Source organism: Mobula birostris, chromosome 13 (assembly GCF_030028105.1).
Source record: "Mobula birostris isolate sMobBir1 chromosome 13, sMobBir1.hap1, whole genome shotgun sequence".
Taxonomy (NCBI): domain Eukaryota; kingdom Metazoa; phylum Chordata; class Chondrichthyes; order Myliobatiformes; family Myliobatidae; genus Mobula; species Mobula birostris.
Window position 1 is genome coordinate 83,423,985 of NC_092382.1, and position 17,779 is coordinate 83,441,763.

At 45.6% G+C, this 17,779-nt stretch overlaps 1 long non-coding RNA gene across 2 annotated transcripts; it reads right to left on the bottom strand.

Moving 5' to 3' along the window:
- Positions 1–1,112: 1,112 nt before the first annotated feature.
- On the bottom strand, positions 1,113–17,205 carry LOC140207077 (uncharacterized). 2 transcript variants are annotated; one of them, XR_011888484.1, is made up of 3 exons: positions 17,111–17,205; positions 16,161–16,312; positions 1,113–2,072 (listed from the first exon to the last, which is right to left on the bottom strand). It is a non-coding gene; the product is annotated as an uncharacterized lncRNA (long non-coding RNA). The 2 variants fall into 2 exon arrangements; XR_011888483.1 differs by lacking the exon at positions 17,111–17,205 and having other exon boundaries at positions 16,161–16,543.
- Between the last annotated feature and the right edge of the window lie 574 nt (positions 17,206–17,779).

The following is a 17,779-nucleotide window of genomic DNA, read 5'->3' on the forward strand; positions in this document are numbered from 1 at the left end:
TCCCGTTCTTCACTTACCTGAGTGCAACTCGCCAAGGCATTCTCAAGTCCCTTTCTACCTCTTCTAATTCCATTGTTAAGTTCTTTCCTGTGTACATTGTAACTCCCCAAAGCCCTAACTTATCCTTTGTTCCTAAACATTAAGTACTTTTCTTTCTTCTTTTTGACGATTTGTTCCAATTTTCTTCTCATCCAGGGTTACTTTACTCTGTCATCCTTTCCCTGCATCAGTGAGACAAGCCTATACTGAACCCCATGTGACTGCTCCCTAAACAATTTCCACATATCTATTACGCATTTGCCTGCGTACATTTTTTCCCAATGTACGTTCTCAAGTTCCTGCCAGGTAGCACCATTCATCGCAGACCCCCCAGTTAAATACATCCCATGCTCCGTGGTCCTATTCCCGTGCAAGACAAATATCGGGGAGTTCTGCCATATCGCTCTGAAATGCTGACTCACGGAGAGATCTGTCACCTGATCCGTTTCCTTTTTAAATATTAGATCCGGTCTGGACTGTTCACTAGTCTGCCTCTCTTCTTATAGTGACATGAATCCTTCCTGGACACAACTGGGAAATTATGTCATACCTAAACCTTTTATCCTGGGGAGGTGCCGAAGTATATTAGGGAAGTTTCAGCTGCCCATGTCGACATATAGAAAATGCCCAAGCTCCGCTTCCGGATCGGTTCCAGATTGTTTCCGTTGCGTTTGTTTTTGTTAATCTGGTGGGCGGCTGTATAGAATACTCCAAATGAGGCGATCTCTCCCTTTATGTTTCTGTGTTAGTCTCACAGTCTATTAACAAATGAAAGCTTTATGTTGTTCTCCCTTTCTGTAGCTGCTATACTATCCCTGATTTGCCATCGTACTCCCTTTACACACTTTTACCGGACCCTGCCTGAAACACGGAAAGTCCTGAAGCCATTCCTGCCCTTTTGACAGTCGAGTGTCTGTGATAGTTTGGAAGATACTTCAACCAACGTAAGAATCACGCCAGCAGCATTGAATGTTTGTATTGCTACTTTTCAGAACTGTATGAAGTCAGCAATCTTCCGCCAATTCTTCAATTTCCGGATAACCAGGCATATGATTATTTGAATTTATGACATATTTGTCATTGTAAAAAGGCTTTATTTGAAAACTCCGCTGAATGTGTCATTAGACGCGGGTGTTATCTGCACAGATGGCCAGTTAATGTAAACACATATGTCATTACATTCCTCAGCACTTCTCTGAATTTCCTCGGTGTCACTGTAGAGATGCAAGTATTGGTGCACATGCTGAGTGTTTGCAAAATGAACCCAAATTGCTGTAGGATGTATACCGGGGAACACAAATATCTGTCTTGATAAAATTAGTTTTGTGCTTGCCATTTCAGGGAACGGGCTACAGAGAGCATCCAAAATAATATGATATTAGCTGATATAGAAAACAACAAAATAATCGATTTTCTGCGGTTTTCCGCCTCGGCATCTTTCTGATTGTCGCTGCTGTGCCGAAGCCTTCTGCGGACTCTATTTGCCACAATGATAAGTCTTACGGTTAACCCGTTAAATACCAGGATTAAGCCGATTGGTAGCAATGGTTTTAAAATACTCCCCAGTAATGCGTATCCTCTCCACACGGGTGAAGTAGCGTATTCACGTGTGCGGGTGCACCGCCACGGCGTGTTGTCAATGATGACGTAAGGTTCAAGGGCAAGGTAAATCGGGACACATTTTCCGCAGCTCAGTATAACCACGGTCACGATAACCACCGTTGCTCTTCACTCCGTGCAGTATCGTTCCCGCAGCTTTTGGCAACATCCTGCGATGAAGCGATCGAAGGTAAAACTGACCGTAAACCAAATAGAACAGTCGGTCTTTACAACCCGAAATATAAGTGTCAGAGCGCATACAGGAGTGATGAGAAGGGATGTGGAATAAATGTAGATATTGTTGGTCTGTTCCACTAAAGCAACAACGACATCAACCATCAGATCCGCTGTTGCCATTCCAACCAGGTAACGGGTGATGCATTTGGAGATTCCGCATTTACCCCGAGAAAGGTTCACAATCGTCGTTAGGTTAACTGCAAGAAATTTGGAAACAAAATAGAAATATGGTCAGCTCCCTGAATGCCCCGATTCTACCGATGCTATGGAGGGTATGGTCTGTTTGGAAGTGGAAAGCGAAAACCCAGTGTGTGCGGTCTCCGTCGCTGCGCTCCGGCTGGAGGACAATGACGGATGTGAGTGTCCGTGGATTGGCGACCTTCCCACAGCTTAGAGCGAGGAATCCGAGTTCCACGACTCAAGTCCTGGCGAGCAGTTGATCACTCCTGTAAGCAACACCATTTCCATTATTACAGGTGAAATAGCTGAAGGGATTGTTTGTAGCGGTGACAAAGTGGATTCAAGGAGATATAAAGCACGAGTTCCCATTTACTGACTTACAGAAGAACAGCCCTACATGTCGAAAATAGACTGGACCGTCATTTAAATAAGCTGCCAAGTTGTTATAAGGTCGAAGTGTCTGCACTGATAGAGACTCGGACCTAGAAAAGCAGAGCCCAACGTCACTTCAGAAAGCCAAACGAGGTGAAATTATGAAACAGTGACAATATTGGCACCAACTTAATTGACAAAAGAAGAAACACTGTGATTGAAGTATGGAAGATAGAAGTAAAACCATTAGATGCCTGTTTCCTCCTTTCCTGAAACACGTTACAGCCGATGGCAGCATTTGTGCTCAGTAACAGTGTGGATACCGCAGCAGAGTGACAGCAAGACTACGGTACCGTACGTAAAGTAACCAACTCCGGCATCTTACCGGGGACACCAACCGCTATAAGTGTGGGAGAGTAAACGGCTGCGAGGCAGTAAATCGTCGAATATCCCATATTCCGTCAGAAGCAGCGTTCAGTTGTACGGAACGTTTCAGCTGCTCAGATGGACTGCTGATCGGTTTAGCAGACTTTTATTGCGGTGAGAGCAATTCCACTGAGGCAATTAGCGTCAGAGACATTAGTGAAAAACTGCATAAACACTTACGTTAAACCACTTTTACGCACTGTTCCCGTGTCTTGAATTTGACTCCTCAAGGGATATTGCAATCTATTTACTTTAAAACAAAATATGATGCAAATTTTCCATGTTACTTTCCATTATACCTGGCTTCAGCTATTTAAATAGTATATGTTCATATCTGTGCTGCTTTTAAAGTAGGCATTTATATTGAAGTCGATTTATTTTGTAACACTTCACGGAGAACATTCGCTTCTGAAATTGAGGGAAGAAGTTTGTTCTGGCAAGTGAACTGGAGAACACTTCTTTATTAAAGGGGAACATTCGTTCATTCTTCTCTTTCATTCGTTCCATTCATTCCGGGCGCTTTGATTGTTGGAAATCATAGTGACAGCTGACATATGTCACAATAAAATACACTGCACATATTCCTCCAAACACTTTAAAAGATCCACAGCGATATTCCAGAGATCTGTGATCAAAAAGGGAACGCGTCCTCGGGAGATAAGCGAGGGCTGCAGTCGGTTTGAAGAGCAATGTTTTCCAGCGCACACATGGGCCGTTTGGCAGGAACCCGACCACTTCCAGTCAATGGCTTGACCACCCCATACCCTTGACGTGCGATGCAGTCTATTTAACTTTAAAGTTATTCTCAAAACTGCCACAATTCTACCGCTATTTCTCCATCCATTCTCTGTTCGAACAAAAGTAGGAAGGGAAATCTGTGAACTATCCCAGGCTGTTCTATTATTTGCCATTAAGTTTTCTTTCTTTTCTCCTGATTTACTTTCAAGTATATTGCCTTTCGAGCGTCACTATAAATATGTGCAGAACAGCGGATGGGTTCCAGCTCACCTTTCAATCACACTTCTTCCTGCTCATGCAGTGCAACACTCCGTCCCTGTTGTGGTTCTCGTACCGATGAGCGGCCCTCCGCTTACTGGAGAGAGTCTCATCACTCTCTTTCCATTGTGGAACTCTAACAAATGTGCCGCCCTCGGTTGACTCGAGAGTGTCACCTCTGCCTTCAAGTTCATCCTTCCAAAGTGACTCACTCCGTAAAGTTCCGGTTTGAACTCCCTCTGCAACTTCGCAGCGCTGCTCTGCGTCCTGTTTTAATCTGTGGCTACATTCTCTACTATCCATAATTCCACGAACTTCCACATCAATGCAAATACAATAACCCACCGTTTCACTTCCTTGTTCACATCATCTTAAAGCACAAAAATCCGGGGGCTCAGAGCAAATCTCTGCAGGACTCGACTGGCACCAGAATCCAGAGAGAAAACGGTCCATCCCAACTATCCTCTGCATCACAGAATTAAAGCAGGCCTGTGAGACATTATCTGCCACTCTCAAAGCCATACTAATTCTCCAAAATCAAGTAATGCTTCTCCAAATTCTCGTAAATCCTGTTTCTAAGAATGTTCTCTGATAATCTGCCCATCACTGATGTAGGACTCACCGCTTCCCGCAGTCTCCCAGGGTTTCTCCCTACCACACAAACTGACTTATCTATCCTAAAGTTTTTATTTTTCAGAAGTTCCAGTGCATCCTCTCTTTTAACCTCAATATGTCGTCGTACATCGGCCCGTTTAACGCTCTCCTCACAAATGTCCGTCTGACTGGAGAATACTGAACTTGGCGGGCAGGATTAAGGAAAACGCCAAGCAATTCTACAGGTATGTGAAGTGCTATGGTGTTAGGCAGCAAGGAATATAGAATTTTAGTCAGTATTATACAAACAAACATATAACATTTATTAAACCCTGCTCAGCGATAGTGAAAAATAAACAAACGACTAACTTAAACGGAAGTCAGCAGCTATACGGCAATTTAACCAACCATCAAACTCTGGAATACTTCTTAAAGTGGTAAATGCGAACACGGTCTTAAAATTGAAAATTCGAAAGTCCAAGAGTTTACACAGTCAATTAGGAGAGACTTTCCTGAAGTAAAGATCTCCTCGAAGACCTGACGTTACTGCTGGTCGCAGTAGGAACCTGCCTTATCCATAGGATTCACGACGACAGAAATAAAACGGGTTCAAGGAACTGACCTTTTCCTCTGGAGAATAGACACCACACAACCTTCTTTCTTTTAGAACCATAGAAAACCATAGAAAAACTACAGCACAGGGTCAGGCCTTTTGGCCCTTATTGGGTATGCCGAACCATTTTCTGCCTAGTCCCACTGACCTGCACACGGACCATATCCTTTCATACACCTCCCATCCATGTATCTGTCCAATTTATTCCTAAATGTTAAGAAAGAACCCGCATTTACCACCTCGTCTGGCAGCTCATTCCATACTCCCACCACTCTCTGTGTGAAGATGCCCCCCCAATGTTCCCTTTAAACTTCCCCCCCTCACCCTTAACCCATGTCCTCCGTTTTTTTTCTCCCCTTGCCTCAGTGGAAAAAGCCTGCTTGCATTCACTCTTATCTATACCCATCATAATTTTATATACTTCTATCAAATCTCCCCTCATTCTTCTACGCTCCAGGGAATAAAGTCCTAACCTATTCAATCTTTCTCTGTAACTGAGTTTCTCAAGTCCCGGCAACATCCTTGTAAACCTTCTCTGCATTCTTTCAACCTTATTTATATCCTTCCTGTAATTTGGTGACCAAAACTGAACACGATATTCCAGATTCGGCCTCACCAATGCCTTATACAACCTCATCATAACATTTCAGCTCTTATACTCAATACTTTGATTAATAAAGGCCAATGTACCAAAAGCTCTCTTTACGACCCTATCTACCTGTGACGCCACTTTTAGGGAATTTTGTATCTGTATTCCCCGATCCCTCTGTTCTACTGCACTCCTCAGTGCCTTACTATTAACCCTGTATATTCTACCTTTGTTTGTCCTTCCAACGTGCAATACCCCACACTTGTTTGTTTTAAACTCCATCTGCCATTTTTCCAGCTGGTCCAAGTCCTTCTGCACGTTCTGAAAAACCTTCCTCACTGTCTACTACACCTCCAATCTTTGTATCATCGGCAAATTTGCTGATCCAATTTCCCACATTACCATCCAGATCATTGATATAGATAACAAATAACAATGGACCCAACACTGATCCCTGTGGCACACCACTAGTCACAGGTCTCCACTCGGAGAAGCAATTCTCTACTACCACTCTGAGGCTTCTTCCGTTGGGCCAATGTCTAATCCAATTTACCAGCTCTTCATGTATACCTAGCGACTGCATTTTCCTAACTAATCTCCCATGCGGGACCTTGACAAAGGCCTTACTGAGGTCCATGTAGACAATATCCACTGCCTTCCCTTCATCCACTTTCCTGGTAATCTCCTGAAAAACTCCAATAGATTGTTCAAACATGACTACCAAGCACAAAGCCATGTTGACGCTCCCTAATAAGTCCCTGTCTATCCAAATGCTTGTAGATTCTGTCTCTTAGTACTCCCTCCAATAACTTACCTACTACCGATGTTAAACTTACCCACCTATAATTTCGCGGATTACTTTTTGATCCTTTTTAAAACAACGGAAGAACATGAGCGACTCCCCAATCCTCCGGCACCTCACCTGTAGACAGCGACATTTTAAATATTTCTGCCAGGGACCATGCAATTTCAACACTAGTCTCCTTCAAGGTCCGAGGGAACACCCTGTCAGGTCCTGGGGATTTATCCATTTTAATTTTCCTTAAGACAACAAGCACCTCCTCCTTTTCAATCTGTACAGTTTCCATGATGTCACTCCTTGTTTCCCTTAGTTCCAGAGACTTCATGCCCGTTTCCTTAGTAAATACAGACGTAAAAAAAAAGCTATTTAAGATCTCCCCCATTTCCTTTGGTTCCGCACATAGCCAACCACTCTGATCTTCAAGAGGACCAATTTTATCCCTAACAATCCTTTTACTCTTAATATACCTGTAAAAGCACTTTGGATTATCCTTCACTTTCACTGCCAAGGCAACCTCATGTCTTCTTTTAGCCCTCCTGGTTTCTTTCTTAAGTATTTTCTTGCACTTATGCTCCTCAAGCACCTTATTTACTCCCTATTTCCTATACATGTCAAACAACTCCCTCTTCTTCTTTATCAGAGTTGCAATATCCCTTGAGAACCAAGGTTCCTTATTCCTATTCACTTTGCCTTTAATCCTGACAGGAACATACAAGCTCTGCACTCTTAAAATTTCCCCTTTGAAGGCTTCCCACCTACCAATCACATCTTTGCCAGAGAACAACCTGTCCCAATCCATGCTTTTTAGATCCTTTCTCATTTCTTCAAATTTGGCCTTCTTCCAGTTCAGAACCTCAACCCTAGGACCAGATCTATCCTTGTCCATGATCAAATTGAAACTAATGGTGTTATGATCACTGGAACCAAAGTGCTCCCCTACACAGACTTCTGTCACTTGTCCTAACTCATTTCCTAACAGGAGATCCAATATTGCATCCCCTCTAGTTGGTCCCTCTATATATTGATTTAGAAAACTTTCCTGAACATATTTTACAAACTCCAAACCATCTAGACCCCTAACAGTATGGCAGTCCCAATCAATGTATGGAAAATTAAAATCCCCTACCACCACAACTTTATGTTTCCTGCAGTTGCCTGCTATCTGTCTGCAGATTTGCTCTTCCAAGTCTCGTTGACTATTGGGTGGTCTGAAATACAATCCCACTAATGTGGCCATACCTTTCCTGTTTCTCAGCTCCACCCATAAGGACTCAGTAGACAAGCCCTCTAATCTGTCCTGCCTGAGCACTGCTGTAATATTTTCCCTAACAAGCAATGCTACTCCCCCACCTTTCATTCCTCTGCCTCAATCACATCTGAAACATTGGAACCCTGGAATATTAAGCTGCCAGTCCTGCCCCTCCTGTAGCCAAGTTTCACTAATTGCTACAACATCATAATTCCATGTGTCAATCCACATCCTCAACTCAACCGCCTTCCCCGCAATACTCCTAGCATTGAAATATATACACCTCAGAAGATTTTTACAACCACTCACAACCTTTCTATCAGCGGATTTGCTTAAACTTTCAACATCATTTATTTTCACCCCATCCACACTGTGAGCTCTGGCACTCTGGTTCCCATCCCCCCTGCAAATCTAGTTTAAAGCCTCCCCAATAGCACTAACAAACCTCCCTGAAACGATATTGGTCCCCCTGTAGTTCAAGTGTAACCCGTCTCTCTTGTGCAGGTCCCACCTGCCCCAGAAGAGGTCCCAATGATCCTGCAATCTGAAACCCTGCCCCCTACACCAGTTCCTCAGCCACTTGTTCCTCCTCCAGAGCATCTTATTCCTACCCTCACTGGTACCTGGCACAGGTAGCAATCCTGAGATTACCACCCTTGAGGTCCTGCTTTTCAACTTCCTACCAAGCTCTCTATACTCACTCTCCAGGACCTCCTCACTCTTTCTTGCTATGTCATTGGTACCAATGTGCATCACGACATCTGGCTGATCACTCTCCCATTTCAGAATGTCATGCAATCGATCACAGACATCCTTGACCCTGGCACCTGGGAGGCAACAAACCATCCTGGATTCTCTGTCACGACCACAGAACCTCCTATCTGCACCTCTAACTATCGAGTCCCCTATCACTACCGCTCTCCTCTTTCCCCCCCTCCCTTCTGCACTGTAGAGCCAGACTCAGTGCCAGAGATCCAGCTGCTGCAGCTAGTCCCAGGTAAGTCAGCCCCCCCCTAACAGTATCCAATGCGGTATACTTGTTGTTGAGGGGAATGGCCACAGGGGAACGCTGCTCTGCCTGCCCTTTCCCCTTCCCTCGCCTGACAGTGACCCAATTTCCTGTCCTCTGCTCCTTTGGCGTAACTACCTCCCTGTAGCTACGATCTATAATATCCGCATTCTCCCGAATGATCCGCAGGTCATCGATCTCCCTCGGTATCTATTTCAGGCACCTTAAAACTATGCCCCTCGTGTTCATTATTTCAGCCCTGGGAAAAAAACCTCTGGCTATCCACACGGTCAATGCCCCTCATCATCCTATACACCTAAAAAAGGCTCTAAACATAAACAAAGAAATTATACATTGCTTTGAGGATTTGTTAGAAGTATACACAATTATGAGGGTATAGATAGGGTAAATGCAAGCAACTTTTTCCACTGAGGTTGGGTGGGACGACAACCAGATGTCCTGGGTAAGTAGGGAAGGAGAAACTTAACAGGAACAAGTGGAAAAGTTCTTTACTGAAATGGGCGTTGGAGTGAGGAATGAGATGCCAGCACAAGTGGTGAATATAAGCTTGGTTTCACCATTTAAAAGAAGTTTGATAGGTACCTGGATGGTAGGGGTATGGAGGGCAATGGTCCCAGTGCAGGTAGTTGCATTAGACAGCTTAAATGTATTTTCAGCATTGACTAGATGGGCCAGATAACCTGTTTCCATACTGAACCATGTTTCTCTGTTTCTGTGACAGAGAAGCTGGCCAAACTTGTTCAGAAGGGAAAAGGTAGGAGTAACAATGGAGCAGCAATGGCTGGAGTTTCTGGGAGCAATTCGGGAGCTAAGTGATAGATACATCCCAAAGAAGTGAAAGCATTGGATGGGCAGGAGGAGACAACTGTGGCTGAAATGAGAAGCCAAAGCCAATATAAAGGCCAAAGAGAGGGCAAAATATAGAGCAAAAACTATTGAGAAGCTTTTAGAAACCAACAGCAGACGACTAAAAAAAAAGTCAGATGAGCTCGGGGGTGTAATTATGATATTGTAGTCGTTAATAAGTCTTGGTAGCACTCAAAATTCTGAGGCATTTAGAGGAACAAAATATCCCAGGCCTCAATATCTCTTGAAAACCAAAGTTCCCTGCACCAGTTACCTTTCAACTTTTATTTTTGGAGGCACATACAAACTCTACACACTCAAAATTTCACCTCTTAAGGCCTCCCACTTACTAAGTACTCCTTTGCCAGAAAACAGCCTGTCCCAACCCACACTTGTCAGATCGTTTCTGGTACCATCAAAATTGACCTTTCTCCAATTTAGAATCTCAACCCATGGTCCAGACCTCAGTTTTTTCATTTTTTTTTTACTTTGAATCTTATGGAATTATGATCACTAATTTCTGTCACCAGCCCTGGATCATTTCCTAACAGCTTATTGCACTCTTTTACGTCAGGAATTCTACGTACTAATTAAGGGCACATTTGTCAAACTCTACCCCATCTAGTCCTTTAACAGTACGGGAGTCTCAGTCAATATATGGAAACTTAAAATCACTTAATGAATTAAGCTTTGTTTCATGGCATGGTCTGCAAACTCTTCACAAATTTGTTCCTCTAAACCTTTCTGAATGTTGGGTGCAACCAAGTCCTAATAATGGCGACAATATCATAATTCCCTGTCCTCAGCTCATCTGGCTTTCCTACGATGTGATATATACAGCTCAGCACATTCATCGCACCATGCTCAGCCATTTGATTGCTGACTCTCTCTGTGTCCTGAACAACATCTGACTGGTGTCAAGAAAACAAATTCTCTCTGATTGTCACAACAACAAAGGAGCTGATTGTGGACAACAGGAGGAATGGAGACAGTCTAACCCCTACTGACATCAATGGATCTGGGGTTGAAAGGGTGAACAGCTTACAGTTCCTCAGCATAAACATCACCAAGGATCTCACATGGTCTGTACTTACCGGCTGTGTTGTGAAAAGAGCACAGCAGCAGCTCTTTCATATCAGTCGGTTGAAGAAGTCTGGGATGGGGCCCCAAATCCTAAGAACTTTCTACAGGGACACAATTGAGAGCATCCTGCCTGGTATGGGAACTGTACTTCCCTTAATCGCAGGAACCTGCAGAGAGTGGTGCGGACAGCCCAGCGCACCTGCAGATGTGAACCTCCCACTATTCAGGACATTTACAGCGACAGGTGTGTAAAAAGGGCCCAAAAGATATTGGCGACCCCATTCACCACAACCACAAACTGTTCCTGCTGCTACCATCCAGGAAACGGTACCACAGCAAAGGACCAACAGGCTCTGGGGCATCATCTTCTACCAGGCCATCAGACTGATTAATTCATGCTGATACAAATGCATTTCTATGTTATATTGACTGACAGATGTATAAACTATCTATTATAAATTACTATAAATTACACATTGCACATTTAGATGGAGATGTAACGTAAAGATTTCTACTCCTCGTGTATATGAAGGATGTATGTGATAAAGTCAATTCAATTCAATTCACCATCTCCACTCTCTGTTCTGTCATTCTGGCTCCCATTCTCCCTGCAACCTATTTTAACCACATCACCCCTCCCCCACACACTGGCACTAGCAAGCCTTACCACTAGGATATTAGTCCCCTCTTGTTCTGTTGCCCTAACTAGATAATCCCCCCAACAATTTGTAAAGAGGCCCACTTGTTGTTGTGGGGGTCGGCCACAAGAGTACTCTGTGATGGCTACTGAACCTCATTCCCCTTCCTGACTCTCACCCAGTTTCCTGTGTCCTGCACCTTAGGTGTAACTCACCTTTCTTCATGTCATGTCTATCAACCCCTCCATCTTCTGGATGATCCAGAATTCATCCATTTCAAGTTCCAGTTCCTTCAAGTGCAGGGTTACAAGCTGTAGCTGGATACACATCTTGTAGATAGGAGAGAAGGGCAGGAACGCAAGTCTAAAGTTCGAACTGATAAGGAAACAAGGGATCCCGAACCCATGTCTGGCATACCGAACCTGTTTGAGGACGATAACCGTGATGAGGAGTGGGCACCCACCGTACCCGTCCCCCCACCCCAGCTTACCAGGGGCTAAGTGCACCCAGTGCCCCTGAACCCCAATCCTCCCAGGACTCAGGTACGGTGGCCGCTCAGGTAAAACAGTGGCGGCAGGGGAGGGGAGGCACTCTACCCTGAGATCCAGAAAGGGAATACCGAGGATTATTCCGAGACAGGGAGGGAAGAATCCAATAAAACCCCAGAGTTAATGGCTCCACAAAGACTATTGCCGACCCGAATGCTGCCCAATCCACGAGCAGGAGGAGGGACAGCCCTCAGTGATTCCTGTGTACGCACCCTGGAAGCCTCAAGAAATGATAATGATCATGAATCAGGCCCCAGATAGAAAAGAAAAACCAGCACAGTTTGCTCAGTATGTCCGCAGTACTAAACAAATGTTTAATGCAACCCTGCAAGATTTATTCAGTCTCTGCTGCATGATTCTCTCAGCTGATGAGGGGTGGAAATGGAAGGCCAAATTGAAACACCACACCTATCAGGAGTTACAGACGGAACATCATAATGGGAATGAACAGACAGACCAGATTATTCAAGCCTTGGAAGGGCTCTCCAGCAACCTGTAAACATCATTAAAGTACTTGAATGCAAACCTGAGCCTGGAGAATTGGGACCAGAGTATTGGGAGCAAATTGTGGGCTGCTATGGCACTTTCTCAGGAGACCAAGCCTTTAATGATGGGAATTTGTCCCCCCCAGTTTAATGCCTTACTGCTCCAATGCTTACCAACTAAGTTAGCCAACATGATTAAAACAAGTAATATGGATTGGCCTGACTATGAACAAAATCGAATGCGATGAGCTTTGACATATTACTGGGACCCGGCTTTTGAATCCCGACGAACCCCGAAGGGAAGTAATATCAAAGGTGAATATGTTCAGCGGGAAGAACGACACAAGCAGGCTATATCTGGGGATCAGAAATGGGAACCAAAGCACGCAACGCATGTACTCACGTGCAGGTGGAATTCCAGGGGAACCAGTGTGATGTTTCATTTACAGCCACCACCAGACTGGGGTGTAATCTCGCAGGGGGAGACTTGCTATGTACCTTGGGAGTCGAGATTCTATGCTCAGACAAGGGTACGACCCTGGGACCAGTGAACAACTGGCAGTTTCCCCAGTTACCGACCCCCCCAGTGGTGGGCACTTAACCTGGACTCCACTGCATTTGAACCCCTTCTGCCAGCGGTTGACTCTCGTGTGACTCTGTGCTATGAGCCTACGGGGTGCTCAGCTGAGGAAAGCCAATATTATACACTCCTCGAGGGACAGAAGTTCCCAGTCACGGTGATTGGAGAGGTGAAAGGAAGAGAGGGCAGTGCATTTCTGGCCAAAGTTCCAGATTTCCTTTGGCGACAGACAGGACTGGTGGTTCCCCATACCACCGTTAGGGTTTGCCCTGGATTCAAGCCAAAGAGCCTAGGGTTCCTTGCCTACACCTTGATGAAACAAGCCTCCAACACAGAGGGAGACTGGCAAGACTTGCTGGTGGGCCAACTCCAATACTGGAAGGAGTCTGAGGTGAAGACGGGACATCTGGTAAGACATTCTTTTAATATTGACCGAACCCAAGATGTTGTTCCCCATCTCTGGGCAATTTGAAGCCATGAAGTCGGCCGTACCACTGCCCCACTGTCCGGATCACCGTGAAAGAAGGACAGACTCTCCCATCCCTTCTGCAATACCCACTCAAGCCCAAGGCAACATTGGGTTCTCTCCAGCTGACGTTCTCAGTCCTTTGGCAGGTTCACTTGTTGCTGTTCCCTCATCTTCAGCTGTGGTTCGCTTACAGTTATGGGCTTTTCCTCCAATAAACCTCTCACCGCAGGTCTAACTTTAACATGAAAGATAATGAAGCACGTTAACAATGCAAAGGAGAACAAAACAATTCTGTTCAATGTTCCTAAAAATAAAACTCACTGAAATTTAAGCATTGAAGACAAATGTAATGCTGTCAGTGAACAAATCTGTAAATATCGCTGACACGTCATAAAACCTGATAAGGGATAGGAAGGAGTCATCGTTCAGTCATGGTAAGACATGAGATGTAGGAGCAGAATTAGATGATTCGATCCATCGAGTCTGCTCCACCATTCAACCATGGCTGATTTTTATTCCAACACCATATTCTTGCCTTCCTCCTGTAACCCTGAAGCTACCTAGCAATCACAAATATATTAATCTCTGCCACAAATATACACAAATGACAGCCTCAACCACACTCTGTGGCAACAAATTCAACAAATAAGCCACCCTTTACTTAAGATATTCTCCTCAGATCAATTTTATGGGGAAGCTTCTTTATTCTGAGACTGTGCTCTCAGATCCCAGGCTCTCTGTCTAATGGAAACATCCTCTCCATGTCCACTGTATCCAGGCTTTTCAACATTTGGTAGGTTTACTTAAACAAGCACCACCCCCACCCCCACCATCTCTCTGAACTCCATTCAGCACAGGCCCAGAACCACTGACTAACAGACAGGTGACAGTGAGGGGGAATTTCCAAACATGGTTTGAACTCTGAACCCCTGGATCCAATTCTACCTTTCCAAACATTTAATCACAGCCTCTCCCTGTGAGGGATGGAATGTGACCTTACTCTCTCCTCAGATTAGCAATCATTGCTTCCAAAGGATCTCCAGAAACAAACATCTGATCCCAAACCAGAAATACTCACTCATAAATCCAAGCAGTTTGATCCCCAAATCCATTTTACCTTCGTGAAAATCTGTGATAGGGTCACGCAGCTGAACATGCCACTTACCAACCCCAGAATCCTCGCACATCGTCCCCACATTAGGAATTTCCCCACAACCAATGTCCAGCAACCTGAGACTTCTGAATCATTGTGGAAGGAGGAACATTCAGCCTCATCTACAGAAGTACTGACTTGGGTCAAATCCCAAATACTAACAGTTCCATATGCCTGGAGTCTGCATCCCAGGATTACAGCCCAAGCACCAATTTCCCCAGGACTCCCTTGTTGCCGGTAACATGCTGCAGTGTGTTGGCCATTCAGAGTTCAAAAACTAACACTCCTGCATCAACCTGTGGTAGAACGGGAACCTGATAATCGTCTGACTGGGCCAGATATTGGGCTGGAAAACCTGGGTGTGGGTCTCCAGCAGCTAAAATGAACACATTTTATCATTATCTTATTGTTAAATGAGATTTTGCCTAGCACAATTGGCCATTACATTTTCTGTAGGCTAACAGGATTAACAGGCTTTTCATTTCAAATTGAAATTAAGTGCTGGAAACTCGGTACATCAGATTGGGGGTGTGGAAAGAGTAAATGTGGAAAACTGAGTATCAGAACTGATGTTGCACGATCTGCAGAACACTTCCAGCATTTTCTCTTTTTACTTTAAATGACGCACAACTATTGACTGATCACAAGATGTTTGTGATGGCCTGAATAATGTTGAACAAATATAATGACCACATTCATTAATTTTCTCTTCATTCCAACACAGAGTTAACACAGTCAATGCTCACAACATCCTCCCCACCCCGCTATCAATCTGTTCCATCTGGTCCCAAGGCCACTAACTCTCAATGAGGGGAAGTGACCAGAGTGCTGTAAAAATGTGCACCACTCCCTGCAGATCTTGCGGCTGCTCCTGGCAACCGGGAAATTGCCTCTCCAAAAAAGACCAAAACAGGAAATAACAGACTCAACTTTAAATGTGGAGAGTCTTCTGTTATCAAAGATTAACATAGCGACCATTTGGTAACTTTGAAACTAAAATTGTGGTGACTGTCTTTATCCTTCCTCATTCTGCATTAAATAAATCCCCTGGTCATTCCAGGTAACAAACACAAATCACTCAGTGAGGCAAAACACTTCACAGTGAAGGCAACAGTAGAAGAGAGATTGTTGATTTATAATCATTGGTAGGATACAGGCTGGACAGAGGCTGAACAAGATGATTGATACATATCATTGAGGTGGTGGGATACAGGCTGGACAGAAGTTGAACGAGATGATTGATATACTGGCATATCATTGAGGTGGTGGGATACAGGCTGGACAGAGGTTGAACAACATGGGCAGGGGATGAGCAGATAGAACCAAATGGGAGAAGAGATCAAGGACGATCACTGATAGTCCTCCAGCAATATACAGATACTGAATTAACACTACATACTACCATGAATGAAAATGACAAAAACAGAACAACAGCAACTTTGGCATTTACCCTTCTCCCCTAACCAACTTTTATCAACACAGCATGGAAAGTATTCCAAGGTTCGGTGTGAAGGTCTCACAACCCGGACCCACCCCGGCAGGTTTTGTCCAGGAAGCGGGGTGAGACCGCGATTTCGGGAAAGTTAACGGGACTCACTGCCGAACATCGCTCGGGACCGACTCAATACTCACCGCATGGATCTTGTCGCTCTCGCTCCGCAGAAAATGATCCGTCCATCCGGCTGCCCGCCCGAGGGGGCGAGGACCCTCACCCGATCCGGATCCCGCAGACGATCAGCCGCTCCGGACAAAGACGGGAAAAAACATCGCCACCAGTCCCGGGACTGCGAGCATGCGCAATGTGTTTATTGCGTCATCAGAGAGGGGGCGGGGCCTCAGATACAAACCTGCAGATGCTGCCGATCTGCGATAAAACAGGATCACGTGACGGCACAGGGTCTCCCATGTGACCCGGTGACTGCCTGACCCAACGGCCACATTTCCCTCATTATTTCACATTCACAACTCTCCCCTCTCAACCGCATGTTTCTGCCGGATTTCCATCATGGAATTAATTTCCATCTTCTGCAGCCCCGTGTTGCCCCAACCAGTCACCTCCCACCCCTGTCACTGTTTCCACCTTCCCACCTCCCCCTCACCTGGATCCACCTCTCACTCCCCAGCTCTTGCCCCATCCCCACCCCTCACCTCTTTTCTCTGACTATTTCCCGTCCACTCTCAGTCCAGAGGGAGGGTCTCGGCCCGAAATGTTGACGGTCCATTTCCCTCCACAGATGCTGCCCGACCCACTGAGTTCCTCCGGCAGTTTGTTCTTTGGTCTGTATAACCCGTGTTAGTGTGGGGAGCGGGATTTTACACCATATTCCCGGTACAATCTCAACAAAACACAAATAATTGTCACTTTGCCCGGACCATTGGCCCCGCTTGCAGGGCAACAGTCTGCCGGTGTTTGCCCCCAATGTGGTGAATCGCCACCACCGTGGGCTCAGACATTTCCACAGATGAGCCCCTCCTGTCCCCACCGGGACAAACATCCTGTCCGCCCCCTCTCTCACCGTCTTCATCCTCTCCCTCCCCGGGGAACCGGCATCAAACCGACGGGCCGAGCGGTCTCCTCCTACCTCTCAGCGATACATCAGAATCCGGCCGCAGGAGACGCTTCACAAACGCCCCAACTTCCCTCGGAGGGAAATGGAAATAAATCAGAAAGCGGACATTTACTTTGGGATTTTGTTCCGCTTTGATGGAGGAGTTGACGGTGGGGACGACGGAGTCAGCGAGGGTAACGCCCTCTCGGCTGGTCCGCCTCCGCGACTGGCTGTAACCGGTGATTGACATCGCTTCGCACCAATGGGAATAGCGCAGCGCCTGAATCCTCTGTTGACAGCGGTGGGGGAGGGACTGGTCACGTGATTAGTAGCCCAGCCGTTAAACCGGTAAAGCTCGTGCTCACCAGCGCGTGGGTGACGTAAGACACCGCGCAAGTGAGGGCAGATCCCGGTGTGGGGGGGGGGCATGTGTGACGTCAGGCGCGTGGGTGCGCGTGTGTGACGTCACCTGTGGGAGAGCACTCGTGTTTAAAAGCACCTCAATGGACATTTCTTCTGATTTCAGCTGGACAACAACATTAATCACGGGTTTCATCACTGAATCCAGTGTTGTGAGATGTAAAGTCCCCTGTTATGTGTCCGGCTGTGCCGTGTTGTTGGTGGAGTGGGCAGCGTGGTGTTTGTCTCGATTCGGGTCACAACACCAGAATTGCCAGCGGGGTCCACACACAGTGTATTAGT